Source organism: Ambystoma mexicanum, chromosome 1p (genome assembly GCF_040938575.1).
Source record: "Ambystoma mexicanum isolate Mex_15411 chromosome 1p, UKY_AmexF1_1, whole genome shotgun sequence".
NCBI lineage: Eukaryota > Metazoa > Chordata > Amphibia > Caudata > Ambystomatidae > Ambystoma > Ambystoma mexicanum.
Genome location: NC_090921.1, coordinates 646146778 through 646165032, shown reverse-complemented (window position 1 = coordinate 646165032; position 18255 = coordinate 646146778). Strand labels below are relative to the sequence as shown.

General features: G+C 45.1%; 1 protein-coding gene across 11 annotated transcripts in view; it reads left to right on the top strand.

The window, feature by feature from the left end:
- Positions 1–18255, top strand: part of MARCHF2 (membrane associated ring-CH-type finger 2) — a 1824254-nt gene that overhangs the window by 540999 nt on the left and 1265000 nt on the right. The window contains exon 4 of one of the 11 annotated variants that reach the window (XM_069649688.1): positions 14465–14589. The exons of the other annotated variants lie outside the window; for them this stretch is intronic. The gene's annotated coding sequence lies outside the window, so the exon portion shown is untranslated. The remainder of the gene's footprint in view (positions 1–14464; positions 14590–18255) is intronic. 11 annotated transcript variants of the gene reach the window in all.

The following is an 18255-nucleotide window of genomic DNA, read 5'->3' as shown; positions in this document are numbered from 1 at the left end:
AGGAATTTAGCACTTCTGCAACCACCAATGCTACACTTGAAATGTCACAGCCCCATAGAGGGACAGGAAGATCTCACTTTGTGGGAACAAACCAGAGAGATTCACCATGAAAGGGCTGTACCAGAACGGCTACCCAAGAAGATATGGTGGTACAGTGCCTGTCAAATGGGCAGCTAACTTCTGTCTCCATCCCCAAAGTGTTGTCCTAATAATGATAGTTCTTCTCACACCAGACACAGAGATTGTGAACATCTCCCTTTGGCTGCTTCGATCGGGTGGAGAGGAACTCAGAGGGGTTGGAGGAGAGCTACAGAAATTGCCTCCTCTACTGTGGAGAGGAATACGTAGTGACTGATTACATAAACAAAGAGTAATAAGTGCACTATGAGTATAGACAGGAAACAGCTAAAGGCTGGACTGAGCAGAATAGGATGAAAAATAATTGTAGGCGGTAAGCTGGATCTTCACCCTATTTGTAAGAGGAGGGAGACGGATGAGGTTGCCACCTTGTGTGGTCTGGCAAGATTCCTCAGCAGGGTATACCCAGTCTGAGGTCAGAGAATGGAGAATGGTGGAGAACAAAATGGGGAATAATCCCGCTCCTGGAAAGTGCTGTGTGAGGAAGGGAGCTACACAGCACACCAGTGATTTGCAGGGTGACAGATTGAGTGGAATATGAGGAATGGCCAGCCTGCTACTGAAAGTGTGTAGGAGAGGGAGGAACTTAAGTGCACCCTTCGCAGGGGTGTGCTAAAAAATGACAAGTGAGGGGAATGGCAACAGGGTGAGAGGGTTGAAAGCTCAATTTCCCCATAGAAATGGTGGGATCCGCGGAAAATAAATTAAGGGGTAAGGTGTGTAGTCCAAATAGTGGGATCGAAGTCCTGAAAGGTCAAGAACAAAGTCCTTATATACAATCCTCCAAAAGAGAATCTTCACATAATACACACCAACCAAGGCCCACAGAAAGATTGATTGTCTTGGAACCATGTTAGTGTTTGATCTACTTATAAAAGGGCCTTCCCCTTCACCCAGAAGTGCTTCCTGTTTCTAGGTCTACCCAACTACTGCGTCATCCCTGGGGCCATCTTGGAAACGAGTGTCCTGTTGGTTGCAGACCTGTTAATAGCTAGGTTTACCCTCATTACCACTTCTACATCTCCCCATTCTTATCCTCCCCCATTAATCCCCAATCTTCCAAATTCTCTGCCCTCCCTATTTCCAATATTCCTACCAAAATCACTGGTCAGAAGTGCTTTTTCCACTCAAGATATTTCCAATGCTTTATGCCATATATGTCATTCAACACAGAGCCCATCGATCTTGTTCTATCAAGGTTGGATTACTCCAACAACCTCTACATAGGTCACACAAATGATCTGCAGGGATCCACAAATTCTGCAGTTAGTATTCTGCAGAGACTGAAACAATGGGAATACATCACCTCCACACTGTGGACCCTTCATTGGCTTTCAGACAAATGAAGGATCCAATCTTTAAGACTCTGCATGAATCTTGGACCTCCCACACCAGGTGCTCAGAAATAACCCAGAAGACGTTCACCCCTTGTGTCACAGATAAGTCTCTATGATTAGAAAGCCAGCCTTTGTGATGATGGTCCTAGTGTACAAGCAAGGCCATCTAGGGGCATAATTTGTTGTTATGGCCACTAACCTCCGCAAAACCCTCCATGACCAGCCAACTTTGCTTACTGACATACAACCTAATATTTTAGAACCATCTGAAAACATAGCACTTTTCCAGGCCATAAGAAGGCAATTGTGCGATTCAAAGCACCTCATGGGAGTCTGGAACTGATGTAGAGATCAAACGCACCAGAAGCCTGCAACAGTTGTTCTGATATCAACAAACAGCCTTAAAGCTGGATGGCATACTTAAGCCAAGACAGGACATGTGCCAGATGGCTTAGCCAATTCCATTGAAATAAGAAACTTCACATACTCGAACCATGCTGAAATAAGCGATACTGGAGTTATAATGGACTGACATCCTTTCTATCCTTTCTCCTCTTATTATTTTACTTGATTACTGTGATGTGGAATCATTCTCATATACTTGGAAATATATAGTATGTACCACTGTCAACATCAGTTTCATTGCACTCAAAGTGGCTGGAGAAATTGTTAAGCAATAACTTAATTGATGTCTAAAATTGTCAAATCAAGCACGTATTTTTACTTTACATTTTATCTAATGCTGTATTATCTTACATATATCTAATATTATCTAACGTTTGTATATAAATGTCGAATTATGTAACATCATGTAAATATTGGAAGGTTGATTTATTCAACTGTAACAATAAAAAAATAAACGAGAACAAGCAAGAACACCTCTCCAGTGCTGCTCATTGAGATGGGTGGTTGAGATCCTTCAGCATCGCAAACAATATAGGAAAAGCCTCTTGCACTGCCTCTGAATGGCTGATCTAAAACAAATTCTTATAGTCTCATAAGTAAAAGCAAGCATTGTTAGTACAGTTGGTACTGACGAGCACAAAGATGGAGGGCAATGCATTGAGCTTACTAAACTCAACAGGGATACAATGAAACAAGCTTCTCTGTACATGGCCTCTACTAACCCACTGAGGAACTTGCAATGCTCCCTTTTTCCAGTTTTAACTACATACATCATCCAATAAACATACTTGCAGCAGTGGCCGGGCGGCCCGAATAGTCCCCATCATGCACAAACCAATCTTCCCTTTTCTAACCATCCCACAACTGCACAATCCTCCATACCATACGATACCATATCCATGCACACACTTTAGAATGCATCTACGACTACGAAAAATGTGTTCTAGCTGGACACGTAATGGCATCACCCTTACATCAGACTTAGCTCAACACCTCTGCCATTAGAATACAGCGACAACCTATGACAATTTTCGGTCTAGCTGGGCACATATCAAGTCTCTTGCACTAGCGCTGTGCCATGACCTCCCTCAGCACCCTTTCACATGCCTGATCTCTTGGGTTGCTTATTGGAGCCTTGCCGCACACCTAAATCCTAATCTTGGCCAAATGCACACACGCACTTTAAGCCTTTTCAGAGAATTTTTGCCATACCTGGACTTCAGTTCTACCACAAAGTGCACTGAGGCCAAACAAATGGGAAAAGGCACTATTTAAATGACAACTACAATACAATACCCACACATGTTTGCAGGTGAACCTCATTGGTAGACAACTGAGCTGACAACACCTGCGACTCCCCTATGGTAACACAATCCCAACGTGTGCTTGCGCAGCTAGAAACTCACTAGCATACAATAGCTGCTACTTCCGATCTGCATGCATGAACACCTCTATTTGCACATATTGCCTTTCCCTCTGTTTCCACTAACTACAAGAGAAAACAAAAATGACAAAATGGGTGGTATACAGTATCCAGTTACATTACATTACTTCAAAGAAGGAGGGTTTTGGGTGGCAGTTCCAAGAGTTCTTTTCAAAATCTGTTTATAGCAGGAGCTGGTACCCATATGAGCAACCAGAATGGAAGAAACGTGCACGAAAATAATCTCCTTCACTCAAGAATGGAAAATGAGGTGCCTCCTTACAATGAAAAAAAGTGAAGCGTCAGGCTGTGATGAGGTAAGGCCGGAGTTATTTGTGGGCTTCCCGAATTGGTGAGTGCCAACATATCTACTGTGTAAACTCTACTGGACATGTTACAAACTTGCGCCCAGATGCTTTAGGGCTTGGTGCGCTATGCAAATGTCAAAATAAATAAATACAATCATTGCCAGCTGTTAATGAGTCTGGAAGATTGGAAAACATCAATTGCATGCTAGTGCAGATACGCAGGCAGACTCGAGAAAAGGCTTCTCTACAATGGATCAGTGTTTTATTGCTGAATACTATTATAGAGAAATATACAAAAGTCAGGAATGGACGAGTATATGAGCCTTTCTAGACTTAGCCAAGGCCTTCCATTCTGTTGACCGTAATATACTATGGCACAAATTGAATGGAATTGTTGTTCATCCAGGTCTTATAAAGTTGATCCAAGAACTGTATTCAGATACGTCAGCAGCAGTACGCTGCTCTACATCGAACAACTACTCCAAGGGCATTCCCACAAGCAGGGTGCTTAAGCAAGATTGCCAATTACCGTTTATTTTATTTGTTATTTTTTGTCTCACTTTAACCCTTCTAGGTTACTAAAAAGGCTTATGCACCCGTCGGAAAATGGCACTAAAGTCAGCATTTTGATATGCGATGACATAGTTCTAATTTATCTTACACCAGGCAGTTTGCAGCACAGTTCATTGTATGCAAACACATTTTTGAATGATAATAGCCTGAAATTAAACCTAGGTAACACAAAGATCATGGTCTTTGGTTAAATGGAGTGTTGATGAATCCTGAGATTATGTCCCTTCTCCCAAGGGGGAGCCTTTCCCTGTGAGGCTAGGGAGGTGAGCCCGCTATGCAATACCCTGCCTAGGGGTAGACGCATGCTGGACCTCACCGGGAGACACCCCTCCCTTTGGGGACAAGGACTCCCGTTCTTATGAGGAACTTCCTAAGCAACACATCACTAAACCTCCTTCACCAATAACCTGTGAAGAAAGAGATGAATAACAAACTAGAATATGTTATTGTCATTCAAATTGGCTATTGGTATCTGTGAAGGAAAATGTATATGGTACTGTGACGAAGAAAACCACTGGAAGAATACAGAGTATAAGTCAGACAGAGAAGGAGGACTCTGATAGTATGCTGGGGAAGTCCCATGGCAGCGCCATAAAACTTGGAGGAAGAGAATTTGAGAAGAAGAGAGAGCGGGACTTTGAAATCACCTGGCTGAGGTATGCTAAGAGAAATTTGGATGTGCGACGTCCGATGCTGGAAAGAAGTTTTGAGTGCACCTCCCAAAGCGTGGCCTCGAGAAGGAGAAGAGAGACATGAGACCGAGGAGAATACCAGGGGCCTCATTACGACCTCGGCAGTAGCCATGCCGCTATTGGCTGCCGCCGAAATCTCCTCCGGGTCCGGGTTCCCAGAATGAGGAATTACCGGGCCATTCCGAGTTCGGAGGGCCCGATAATTCCTCCCTCCAAGGACCCGGACCCAGACATTCCCCATTCTCATTCAGCCCCTATAGGGCTGAATGGGAATGGGAGAGGGAGCAAACAAAGGGCCGATTACGAGTTGGCCCGTTGTTTGCTCCCTCTTCCCCTCGCGGGACCCGGTAAGCACGCCTGGTTTTACCAGGCGTGCTTACCGGGTCCCGCGAGGGGACCTCGTAATGTGGCGGAACGGGTTTAACGGGTCCGCATCCTTTTGCGGCACCCGTTAACCCGTTCCGCCAGGGTCGTAATGAGGCCCCAGGTGTCTTGAGCCTTAATAGAAAACAAGTGGTGGCATGACCACAGGCAAGGAGCAGTGGACCCGGCGGTCTGTTAACGACGCTGATACCACTCCCATTGAGGTATTGCAGAACGAGCCGACTAAGGAAGGAACAGAGAGACCGTTCTTAACGTTGCTGAAACAACGAGAAGCCAATCTGACAAGTGAAGGTCCCAGCCTGATAAGAGCCCCAGTGACATCATCCCTGAATAAACCAGGTAACTGGGAAAGCGGGAGACCCGGGAGGGGGACCAACGCTCATTATTGGAACACTTGTACTCGTCCCAGTCAGGAAAAAGTGTTAACAATACATGAGAGTGAGAATCATAACTGGAACGTTTTTGCTTGTCCCAGTCAGGATAAAGGTTCTAGAATACCTGGAGAGTGAGAATTATTACTAGAACACTCATCCTCGTCCCAGTTGAGAAAAAGTGTCACGCATACCTAAAGAGAGTAAAAATCATTACTGGAACCCTACCACTCGTCCCAGTCGAGGCAAAGTACCAAGAGTATATAAGAAGAGAGAGAACCATTACTGGAACGCTTATACTCATCCCAGTCAAGAAAAAGCTTCAGGAGTATATGAGAAGAGTGAAATTCAATACTGGAAAGCTACTACTCGTCCCAGTCAAGATAAAGTGTCAACAATACAAGAAAAGAGTGAGAACCAATACTGGAACCCTCACATTTGTACCAGTCACGATAAAAAGTAGAAATTAAATAAAGAACACACTTGGCATATGAAAGGAGAGGAGGTAAGGTAACTACAACAGAATAAGAAGCAAAGAAGGAATAATCAACTGAAAGAGTCAGTGGAAACCTTGAAGAGCCCAGTATCAGAACTGTATGATTTGATAGAAGTAATTACCAAGAATTACCTACGGATAATTTATTGAACTGAACTTGGTGGAAATCACCTCCCAGGAGAAGGGAGCCATTCTCCTGTACTTATGATTGCTCTATTAGTGTTAGGGTTAGGATAGGTTAGTTTTGGACAGCGGATTAATCTTGATTTGGACTCTCACTGACGACTGAGGAGCACCTTAGCTTGATTAGGTAGGGGACACTCTTAGTATAGGGAAAGATAGAAGTTCTCACCTTTCAGCTAATAAACAATAGCAGTGAGAAGAAAAGTCAATCTGTTTACTTCTTCTCACCCGCCGCAGGATCCTAAGTGTTGTTGGGCTAGCCAGACTGTATAACTACTTAGGGTTAGTCTTTTCTAATAGTGGTATCTCGAAGCAGGTAGGCATGCACCAAAATGTGTTACTCCCTCTGGTCCCCCCGTGATGTTCCCTTGTGCCCCCCCATTTTCGCACACAGGTGTTGCCTGTTTTGCTTCAGTCTTCTACCCTGCTCCCCCCCCTCACCCCACTTAAGCCTACTTCTGCAGGAGTCTGTTCTGATACATTCTGGTTTTACCGTCTTGTGGACAATGCTGGATTTGACTTTTATAGACTTCATTCATTCATGGTGCGTCCCCCTTTCTCAACTCTCATGCTGAACTTCTTTTGCATCTTGTTCTCATGGTGGACCTGAATCATGCTGTTCCCATCTTCATCTTGCATCCTGGCTTGCAACATTATGTGTTACTACTGACTTCTGCAATTGTATTCACTCTTCCCCTCTTGCTTCTCCACTCTTTTGACTGCTAACTCTCTGTTCTCTCCTCCTTTCCCTTCTTCCTTTTCCTATCTCCTCCCCTTACTTTCTTCTATGCACTTACTCTATCAGAATTGTCCCTGGACCTAGTATGATAGCAACCTCGTCTGTCTCCTCCTCCCTCCCCTTACTAGTTTTTTCCTCCCCAACCCCCCTCCAGCACTATCTGAAATGTCGTCAGGCCTAATATGATAGTCGCTTGTTTTGTTCCTCCCCTACCTTTCTGCACCCCTCTCCCTCACCTCTTGTTTTTTTTCCGGCTCTACCAGAAATGTCGTCAGGCCTAGTACAGTAGTTGCCTGTCTGTTTCCATTTCCCTCCCACTCTCCCCCTCCCTTCCTTATCTATGTTTTAGCTCTTACACTATCTGAAATGTCGTCAGGCCGAGTACGATAGTTAATTTCACATCCTTACTGTTCATGGCCTGTAAGAATGTCATTGTTTTTTCCCTTGTTCCCTCCCTTGCCTTGAAGCGCTTTGAAACACATTGTGTTTAGGTGCTATATAAACTATCATATCATATCATTCCCGCACATAAAGACTGTTGCTAAGCATGCTGCCCCGGGATTCGACAGGCTTTTATGTATTTAATAGCTATATGGGGAATGGAGATTGGATTAAGTGTTTCAGGGGGCTGGAGACTAAAAGCCATGCGTTACTGCTACATGGAAGTTAGATCTGGGAGTATTTGAATTACTTCTGTGACAGTTCTCTCACCCAGCACCCTCGGAGATGCACTGAGGCATGAGTTGGGAGTTCCCAGCATAATGATACAGGCATAGAGGAGGTGGTTTGTTGTAAATTCAGTTAGATGCCTTGGCAAACCATACTCTAGTCAATGCTTTTGTAGAGATGGCCTCCCCCGTTCAGAATAAATAACAGCTGATATATAAATGGAATTTCCTTGTTAAAGAGGTAGGGTTTTGGAGATGTTTAGCCTATAAATAATTTGCACAAAGGCCAACGCAGGGCACTGCTCAAAATAAGGGCTTTCCAAGTGGAATACTGTGATTGCCCTTCATTAAACATTGTTTATTTTTGACTATTTGGGTGGTGAGCCCAAAAATTGTAGGAATAAAATTAGCACCTGGAGATCATTATTGACCTCCTCTCCACCAATTAGAATGTTCAGAGCACAGTCAATAACTACTGGCATGGACTGCATTCTGAACATTCTGACTTCAAAAGCAGATCGAGAAACAACAATGCAATTTCCAGGCAAGTTTTATTTCAACAATACACTTCCTCTTTGAGAAAACTATTTTCGTGGCAATATTCTATTTAAAACACCAGAGAGTAAGCTAAAACATGTGAATATGCTTTCACTTACTTATAGTTAAACTTTTGTAATTGTTGAATTTGTTCAATCTGCTTTTAGAATATGTCGAAGAGCATTTTGTGGTTCTTAGGATTTTTCATCATGTGATGTGCTTGTTATTAATTGGTGATTTATTGAATTTGTTAATGAAACTTTCCTCTGAATAAAGATTTAACCTGAACCTTGACAAGTTTTTTATGAAACACACTTATGCCAGCAGGCTCTTGCTGCATCAGTAAACCATGCACATGAACAAACAAATGTGCCAATATGCAAATGTGAGCACTTGCAACTTTACAAAAAACATGAGATAAATTCCTTACAAAAGTTGTATGGGATACGACCAAAAAGAAGCAACAGTTTTAAACTGCAATCCTCTCTGGAAGCTGAGATACAATTTTAACTTCAAGTCCTCTATTTTTCTAAAAGAAGCACATTTAGGGGAAGGGGATATAAACAAGATTCTTCAAAGCATTTGTCTTTGGCCATATATGAACCTGATTAAAGAGGGTAAATTAAGGTTACATTTCAACTGCTTGGTTTAATACCCTCCTAACAGGAGGCTTATAAGCCCAGACCCAAAGCTCCCCTTCCATTATCTCTATCTTGTCTAAATATATAAAGCAGAAAATCTGTTTAGTTTGTTCCTTATACAATTCTGCACTGCTCCACCAATCTCTGCCAAATTTTGCATAGTTCCCTGTTAGGACCCTCTAGACATTATAGGTTATATGACATTTGGACACCCTACCCCTTTCCCTGGATTTCAGCCCCTTGACACATGAGGCGGTTGCCTAAAATCAGCGAAACATCAATGTGGTCCTCTCGGAAGGACCGGACAAAGCTCATTTTAAGCGTCTCGACGCAAGGAACAAAACTCAAAGGCTCGAAAACCACACTACAAGGCCCTAGGACGCACAGTTTCCTCGATATTTGCACCGCCAGGGTGAGGCGAGAGGTAGGGAAAGCGCACAGAAGGTCCCTCTATGCTGCAGCATGCCAACTCTTGCCTCCCCTCCGCATCTGATGTGGGGTATGTAAGCCTAGCGACACACGCCCATTCCCAGTGAAGTTTACTTCAGAGTGCAAAGGAAATCAAGAGATAAGCGACTCGGAACAGCAAACTACAGGATAATTTAATTTTCTACAATTGCGGAGTGTTATCATGTCTATCCACAGAACCCATTCAGGGTGCGGGTACCTTTTGCTAGTTATTTTTATTATTAGGGTGTTTATTGAGTGCATACCTAGCTTTGGGAAGCAACAGAGTTCTCTATTGCTTGTGGGGAGTACACAGTGAAGGAGGCACTCCCAATCGCCTTCTTTGGGCATTCCATGCACGGGCTGCCGCGCTGAACCGGCTCCTGCACCGACCTGGCTGCGCCAAATTGACCCGCGCTGACCCGGCTGCGCCAAAATGTCCTGCTCCGGAAGGCGGGCCCAGGAGACTATTGTAGCAGGCTCCCCCCCCCCCAGCCTTCTGGCGGCGGTAACATGGTGTGAGGAGGCTGAGCCTGAGCTGGATGGAAGAGAGGGTGGCTGGCGAGCGGCCCTCCTGGAGTGCACAGCGTCTATACAACATCGCAGTGACTCGGTGTTCTGTTGGTGCAGGGAACAGCGTCCTGCCTAATTAGTGAGCAGCCTCCGTGCTGGACCTGCACAAGTAAGGACGTGATAAGGAGAGGAGCCTACAGCAACAGTGGGGAGCCCAAACACTACTCTCGTAATACCAGGTCTGTGATGGGGATAGGCCAGCACCCTTGCGGCATAAACCCGCCGGCATAAGGGTGACGCTGTCTGTGGAGTGCCCATGAGATTAGCGTGCCGCTTTGCCAGTCCTTTCAAAACAACTTGACACATATCATCTTCAGAATGTCGCAGTTAGTGGCTGGCCGCAATTCAACCCTGTATCTTCATTGATAAAGAACAAAGGCTGCCTGATCGACTTTACTGATCATCCCAAAGGCGCATACGAGTAAGGGCTTGACTAACCTCCTTTTCATACTCCCTTCCGCTGACTTGCTACTGTTTTATGAGCTGCGATGAGTTCTGGAGTGCTTGTTTCACACCACAATTCGTGTGAACACATCTGCTTGGAAACTTTCACCGTTGCTGGCAGGGTTTGCGTGTGAAAAGACGGGACAGGGCAGGGGGAAGAGTCGGACTCTGGCAGCTCCTTAAGCTGTCGAGGCGTTCCCTGCCCGCCCTTACACTTGCAACGAGTATGCCACTTATTGACTTCCTTAATGGATTTCTGCTTCAGTTCTTGGTCCCTGGTAGTGGCTGCATAGACTGTGGATGTTGTGAAGCTGCAAGCCACTAGGCGCATACGCTCTTGCATTAGCACTTTAATCGTAGACATTAACTAAATATGTTTTTAATACATGTTGAAATGGTCTAAACGGCATTTTTTTAGGGGTTTATCAGTGCTTTTAATAGCATCTAGCCTTGTATTTTTCCTATTTTAAATGTTTTAACCGCCAGTGGTAATTACACCCACCATTGCTTCTAATCACCTTAATTAAAACCACCCCACACCCCCTCATTATGGCTAAACAGAAGGCGGTACAACCAATTTCACCAAGAGGGAGCAGCAAGAGGGTGCACAAAATGCTTGAACCCAGTGACGACATCAATGTTCTTATCACATAAATCAAGGGCCTTTTCTATGTAATTGAAAGTCCCTTGGCCAAGAAATTAAAAGCCCCCCCACTCAAGAAGCCAGCAGCCGCCCCTAACTGCATCATGGAAATTGTAGATATTGAAATACTCCCAGAAAGTGTTGCCCCCATCTTAAAGCCCATAGTCCAAGTCCAAACACTGAGGCAGAGAGACTGGAGAAAACACAAGGACCCCCTAGACAAATATGAAATAGGCCCCTTTAAGGGCCAAGAAGGGGGCAAGAATTACGTATTACCCACAGCTGAACAAGAGAAAGAATATGGACAAGTAATAGTTATATAGTAAGCCAGTGGAATACTCAATCCTCCAGAGCCCAATGATTTCTATCGTGAAGGAGATCCCCACAGCTCCTGAGTTTGGAGGGCACAGGACAGAGGGTAACGTGATGTTACAGGGGATTGCATTGCCATGGTACCTACTACCAATCAGTATTTGGATCTGGGGGAGGGTTTGTCTAAGAGAGGAAATTACGCTACCCCCGATCCCATTGGTTGTCCCAGGAAATTGAAGAAAGAGGCTTGTTCCACCGCCCAGAGACAATGTAAACACAACATTGAGCACAAAGGGGTGGATATGGGAATGCAGATGGAATGGGCTGAAATCATCCTCAACAATGCATTGGGGAAGATCATGGGCCCTATGGTTACACCGGGCAAACCCCTGGCTTTATTGCACCTCTTATGTGGCAGGGTTGACAAGATGATTAAGAGCTACCTGGACCAGGTTGCTGCAGACTTACTGTGCATTAAGGCCAGGCTGATTCCAGTACCTGGTGTGAACGGGTCTGCGCCAAGTGTCCAAATGCCAGCCTTGCCTAGACCCAGTGAAATCCCAATAGTCAAAAATCTGAAAAATTACCCACAACATAAGGGTGACCATAACAATCAGATCGGCCTGAACAGGGGGCCAAGAGAGAGGGTTGCAAGGCCCGTCCCTGGGGTAGGTGGGAGGAACATCATAAGCAGAGCCCCGACTAGACCTTGGGAACAGTTGGGGGGGGGGGGGTTGACTGGGTGGCCAATGGGTACATCCCATACCTCCCACCAAACCTAGGGTCCGTTTCAAGGGCACTCTGAACCAAACTCCATACCACTGGGGCCCCTTTACAGGGGAGGCAATCGGAGAGGCTATCAGCATAATTATGGTGGGGTAGTTACTGCCCCACCTCTAATTGCAAAGCTATCGAGAGGATATCTCAGGGTCAAAGTGCTTGCCTTGGAAGCAAGACGACACGGAGCAACAGAGGTTCGATCCACGGGTCCGTGCTTCGAAACCTCTGGGTATTAAGCGTGTTATAAATAACCAATCATATCATAATCCGACAGATCCCTCTAGGTCCTGATTAACAAAGTTCTTTATTACCTAAGAGAAAAGAGAGGTTGTTAATCAATCATTAGAAGTGACATGATGGATTGCATTAGGCTGAGGACGTCTCCAAACGAGGATGACGGGATTCTGGTCACCCTAAAAAATGTATGGTCGAGGGACGACCTCTTATCTATAGAGGCAAAGGCATATCCTCCATTGGGTTTCAAAATATCGATCAGACTTGCAGCCGTGTCCCAGAGGGATGATGAGCAATCCAATTTATATATCCCCTTTTAACTCCCCTTTTTCCAGCAGGATCCACTGAGGACAATAGCCCTCCGAGGGCGATGAACACGGATCTCGAGGACATTGATTGATGCAACATCGCCACTGTTACAGATGCCCTGATAAGGGAAAAACCCATTAGCTTGATCTCCTATGACATAGCTGGGCTCAAGAAGCATCTGGTGGATAATGAGTGGTGTGAATTAATAAGGGGATATGACATGATTTGCATCCTGGCGACGTGGGACCAGGAACCAACCAGCTTCCATGGATATGAGGCTTTCCAACTACCAGATACGAAGGGACATAGGGGGATGAAGGGCTGGCAATATGGATTAGCATAGCCCTGGACTTCCACATAGACTCTATAGTAACAGGGTCACCAGATGTCCAGTACTTGGTGCTGAATGGTACTAGTGCCCTACCAGTTTGCGTTTGCAATCTGTATAATAGAAATGACCCCAAGGTCTCGACTAGTACCAATGACCTGCCTCGAGACCTAGTCTTGACTAGACTTGGTCGAGCCAATTAAAACCACCGTATTATTTTCATAGGTGAATAGAATATACAAATAGAGCCCTTTTTAGATATGGAGGGGGCATGAGATGAATTAGATGAGGCATGGGAAATCCCAGCATTGGTCCCGCCACCGAAGAGGAGAGTCCATCCATTGGTGCTTAGTTGTTCCATGGCTTTATTGGGATTGGGGCTCAGGGCTTGTAACAGACGCTTCTCCAAGGATCAACCACTGAAGGCGAGCTTTGTAGGGCACAGGGTTCCTCATGTATAGATTATATCTTTGTGTCAATGGAATTATTCTCACTGAGTTGTGTTAGCTTGAATTGACTGGGTTTGAGACAAAGAAATACCTGGACGCAGGAAAGGAGATCACCCTGTTGTATTCCCTGGACTGATGGTTACGTTATGTGCATAGCAGCCATCCTCTTCAATTTGTTTCTCTTGGGCAATAATCAAGGCAACTACAGTAGCTGTATTATCGCTTTGGGTTCTGGTGCCATTGGGTTCTCTTTACGCAACAGCAAAGGGGATCACCAAACTCTCAAATTGGATGCAGTGCTTACTTTTCAAGCAAATGTCAGTAAGAAAGTCGACAACGGCCGTTTTAAACCACTATTTGCGCTCTGCATGTTTGAGTCAATCAAGGCAGTTGACTGGTTAAAAAGAGCCCTCTCTTCCTACCCCAACAGGGCCCTTTCACTGGTCTTTTTGAGGTTTCCTCTAAATACCCTATTAGGGCTTCAAAGGCATTTAAAGTAAGGGGTTTTGAGCTCAGGAGGGCAGTCAGTTGGGACCACAGCTCCTATCACTTTCATCGCTTCTTCACCTATAGTGGGGGCTATGCTTCTCTGTTTCCAAAATTACTAGATTGCGTAGCTGAACAGAATATACCGCTGAACTTCATCTTTTCCCTAAGTGTAGAAGCTATAGCAATGCAAGCAGAAAGTGTGTTAATGGAAACTGGGTTTTTGCTCTTCAGCCTAGATGTGGGAGAGATCTCCAAGGAATCATGCCTTTTGTGCTATTGCAACTGCGGGTCACTAACATTTCAACAGTGTTTCTTAGCAAATCTTTTTTTGTATTTAAATCTTTTTATTATAATTTATCAACATTAAAAGCATCTTATCACATATTGTATGTTCACAGCTTCTTCTCATTATCAAGGATGAAACCAATAACAAAACCACAAAACAGCAAAAATAAATTGAACCAAGTTTACAGAAGCATGTTCATCAAATCGAAATAATTAATGTCTACTGTCCCACTAAGTCCCTAAGCCAAGAATCACAACTATGAAATCTTTCCCTAGGCTTTGGTTAGCATGGTTTCCAGGGGAGTGTGAGAGGAGATAGATTGGATGTCCACACGGCTGAGTGTGCCCTGCTGTTCTATGAGCACTCCAGCAAGCCGATCTCTATCAGTCTTGATGAGCAGGTAAGTTCCTTATTGAAACTTCCGGCGTAGGCCAAGAAGCACTACATTTTCAAAAGAAGGCATGGCTATTGGTACGAATATTTTTGGTTATCAGCAGTGAACACATTTCTGTCCACCAATCCTCTATTGTAGGGGTTCTATGGTTTTTGTTGCAGTTCGCCGCAACTGCGCTTCTAGCTACCAATAACATGAGTCTTGGGATGGGCTATTTTAAGCGCTGAAGGCCTACATTTCGCCCTCGAAAGACGCCCAAACAGAGTCCTTGGTAATGCGACTGAGTGTGCCCACAACCTCCTCCCAATACTGTATGCACTTCCCAAATGTGCATGTAGGTGCCCCTCCCTGCACCCCTTTGTCAGTCACCAAAACCCATTTCCTCCACCCCTGCTTCAGTCTATACGGGTGAGGTAGTCTCTAGCCAGAAATGTGGCTAGAGACTACCTAAACTAACTAAAGAAGTTCAAAGCAGTTTCGATATTGAACACAGACTAACAGCACCAGGCTGGGAATGGAGACGGGTTTAAAGGTCACATGTTCGGCTGCCAAAGCCTTCCTTTGCTTATTACACACTTTGGGTGGCCCTGTGTAACATGTTCCAAATTTCCCTCCAGGTCTCCTTCGGGAGTCCTTCTCCTAACTCATTGTGACAGGCCTGGACATATGTGGGGTCGACTTCCGTTTGTTTAGATCATAAGCAAGTACATATGTGGGAAACTAGGCCCTCAGGGTCGCTTGGGGAGAAAATAATGTTCTCAAACTCAGTAGCCGCAACCCTATTATGTGGCTGCAAACCCTAGTGTCTAGGCTGCCAGTATTGAAAGTAATCCCTGTCCATGACCCCAAATATCACCTTGCTGGAATCGAAGGAACTGATTTGGCCCCCTCAAATAGATGAGATAGGTAGTCCTAACCCCCCGTTCTCCACCTAGAAAAGGCCACTCCGTCATAGGCTGGTTGGAAGTCCGGATTGAAATGGATAGGGGTAGCCGGGGAGGAGGGGGTGGAGACCAAAGGCCCAATTTGACACCTGCCCCATCCCACACTTGCATAGTCATTCTCATGGTCGGGAGCTCATACATACTCAACGGCTTATCTGCCTTTGGGAGCCAGGGCATGTATCTTAGAGTTCTGCCAGCTACCTCCAGGTGTCTCAATCTCTTAATCGAGGATGGGTTAACCCAATCATGTAAGGTTCTTAATTGCGGCGCCTGTTAATACCTCTTAAGATTAAGGAATGACATCCCCCTCTTGTCTCTAGGTCAGTAGAGGGTCAATCTGGTGACCTTGACCCTTCCATTATGCCAGAGGAATGCCAAAATATCCTGTTGCAGCTTTCTGAGAGGGCAGGAGGGCAAGAGAGGGCATCCACTAGGAGCGCTTGGAAGTTATATAACAGTCACAGTCGAGGTAATACATTCATTTTGAATGAGACTGTTCTGCTTAGCCAGGAAATTGCTCTTGCCCGCCAAGAGCATAGGACCCTTGATCTCAAAAAGCATGCTTGGGTAGTTTGTTGAGTACACATACCCTCTGCACGGTGTTAGACGGATGCCCAGGGGTAATTTAGAAAGCCCAAAGCCCAGCAAAAGGGGGCAGTCTCCCTTATGCTTTCCAAGGTGATCAGATCTAGATTCATGCTGAGTGGCTCACTTTTGTCAAGGTTTACTTTTAAAACTAGAGACTTTCCAGAATGCATTCAGATGTTCCAACACTGAGGGGATCAAGTATTCCGCGTCTGTTAATGTCAGAATGATATAGTCTTCAAACAGGGCAATTTCATGCAACCCTGAATGTGACCAATGATCTTCCTAACATTGTTAGTCCCCTGCCTGGCCCTCACGAAGCCTGCTTGGTCCTTGCGTACCAGGAGAGGTAGTACCTTCTCTAGCCTGTTCGCCAGAATTTTAGCATATATTTTGAAATCCGCATTTAGGACTTCAATGCAGCAATAAGAGGTGCATGAGGTAGGGTTGTTCCCCTCTTTAGGGTTCAATGATATTTTGGCCCCTCACATAGTAGGACAAGAGGACCCCTGCTAAAACATCAGGTTGAGCAGGCCATAGAGCAGCGTCACCACCTTACCCACAAATCTCTTAAAAAGGAGGCTCTAAAGCCGTCCAGCCCCTGCGTTTTGCCACATTTTAAGAATGCAATAGCCCTAATGAGCTCTTCTTTAATATTCCCCTGATTTAGCAAATCTCTCTGCTCCCCCATCCACCCCTGACCCGAGTTGGGCGATGGGGCAACCGTCACTAAATCTTGTTATTACTGCGGGGTTGGAGTTTCAGTAGCATGGGGGACCTGTACTATCTATCGAACTCTCTTAGGATTTCTGATTCTGAGTGCGTTATGTTCCCGTTATCTCCCTTGATCCGAACAATCTGGCCTGCCCTACTGTTTTGTTGGAGTTTTCATGCCAATATCCTCCCCGCTTTGTTGCCATCCTCAAAATATCGTGTTTCGCTTGAAGTAAGGCAAACTCTGCTCTAGATGATTTCTAGAGCATTAATCTGCCATTTTGCAGGGCACAAATTTCTATGGGAGCCTGTTTCCCTATACTCCCTCTCCTTTGTCCTTACCTCCTGCATAAGCAGTAGGGTCTGCTCTCTATCTTCTATCTTATTAAGCGCCAACGCCTTAGACATTATAACTCTATACTTGTAAGACTCAAAAGTATCCCAACTAGTTGTCTTCGGAACCTGGTCCTGAGGATTGGTAATAAAAAAAAGTCCTCTATAGCGTTCTCTAGATCGCTGCATACCATGCTGGTAAGATAGCACAGCTGGTTGAGCGCTCACTGCTGCGATCTATTGTGATCTGATGGTTGCAGGTTTGAATCCCTGCAAGGACAACTCAGCCTTTCATGCTTCCTAAGTTGATAAATGAGTACCAACTTCAGTTGGGATGATTAATGTATGTAAAATATTTTCTATGTCCAGCCCTTAGACATAAGCGCTATCAAAATAACAAATCATTATCGTCATCATTATACCAGATGGTCTCTCAGCAGAGCTTGGATAATCTTCCAATGTCTGTCTAGCAAGCTGGGAGAGACACTGAGGGCCATCAGCATCTGGGCATGGTCAGAGAAGTCTATGCTCCTGATACTCACTTCCTTAGCCCTGGGGACCAACGCCCTACTAATCCAGAATTAGTCGATTCTGAAGTACATGCAGTGATAATGTGAGTAGAATAAATGGCCTCTGTCCCCAGGGTGCATTTGCCACCAGACATCTACCAGTTCTGAGTCATTCAGCTATTTGAGGAGGTCCCCAGATGGTCGGGTACCATTACTGGCCCCTAGAGGTATTCCAGTTGGCCTCCATCGGTATGTTTAAGCCCCGCCACTAATATTATGTGTCCCTTTGCAAAGGCGAGTAGCACCCCGAAGGTAGCACTTAGGAAATCATTGTGGCCCACATTCGGCGATACATAGAGCCCAGAGTCACCTGCACCCCCCCACCGATTCACTGATGAACAGGTATCTCCCCTCCAAACTGATTTGCTGTTTTTTTTATATGCAGAGGGGATCTTCAGCTTATCAATATGCCCACCCCTCTCTTCTTCAAGCGACAAGAGGAGAAAACCTTCTGCGGGTATAGGTTGGTGTGGAGCTTACCAAATCTTTCATAACTGTATATGCTTGTATCATGCTCTGCCCGCTTC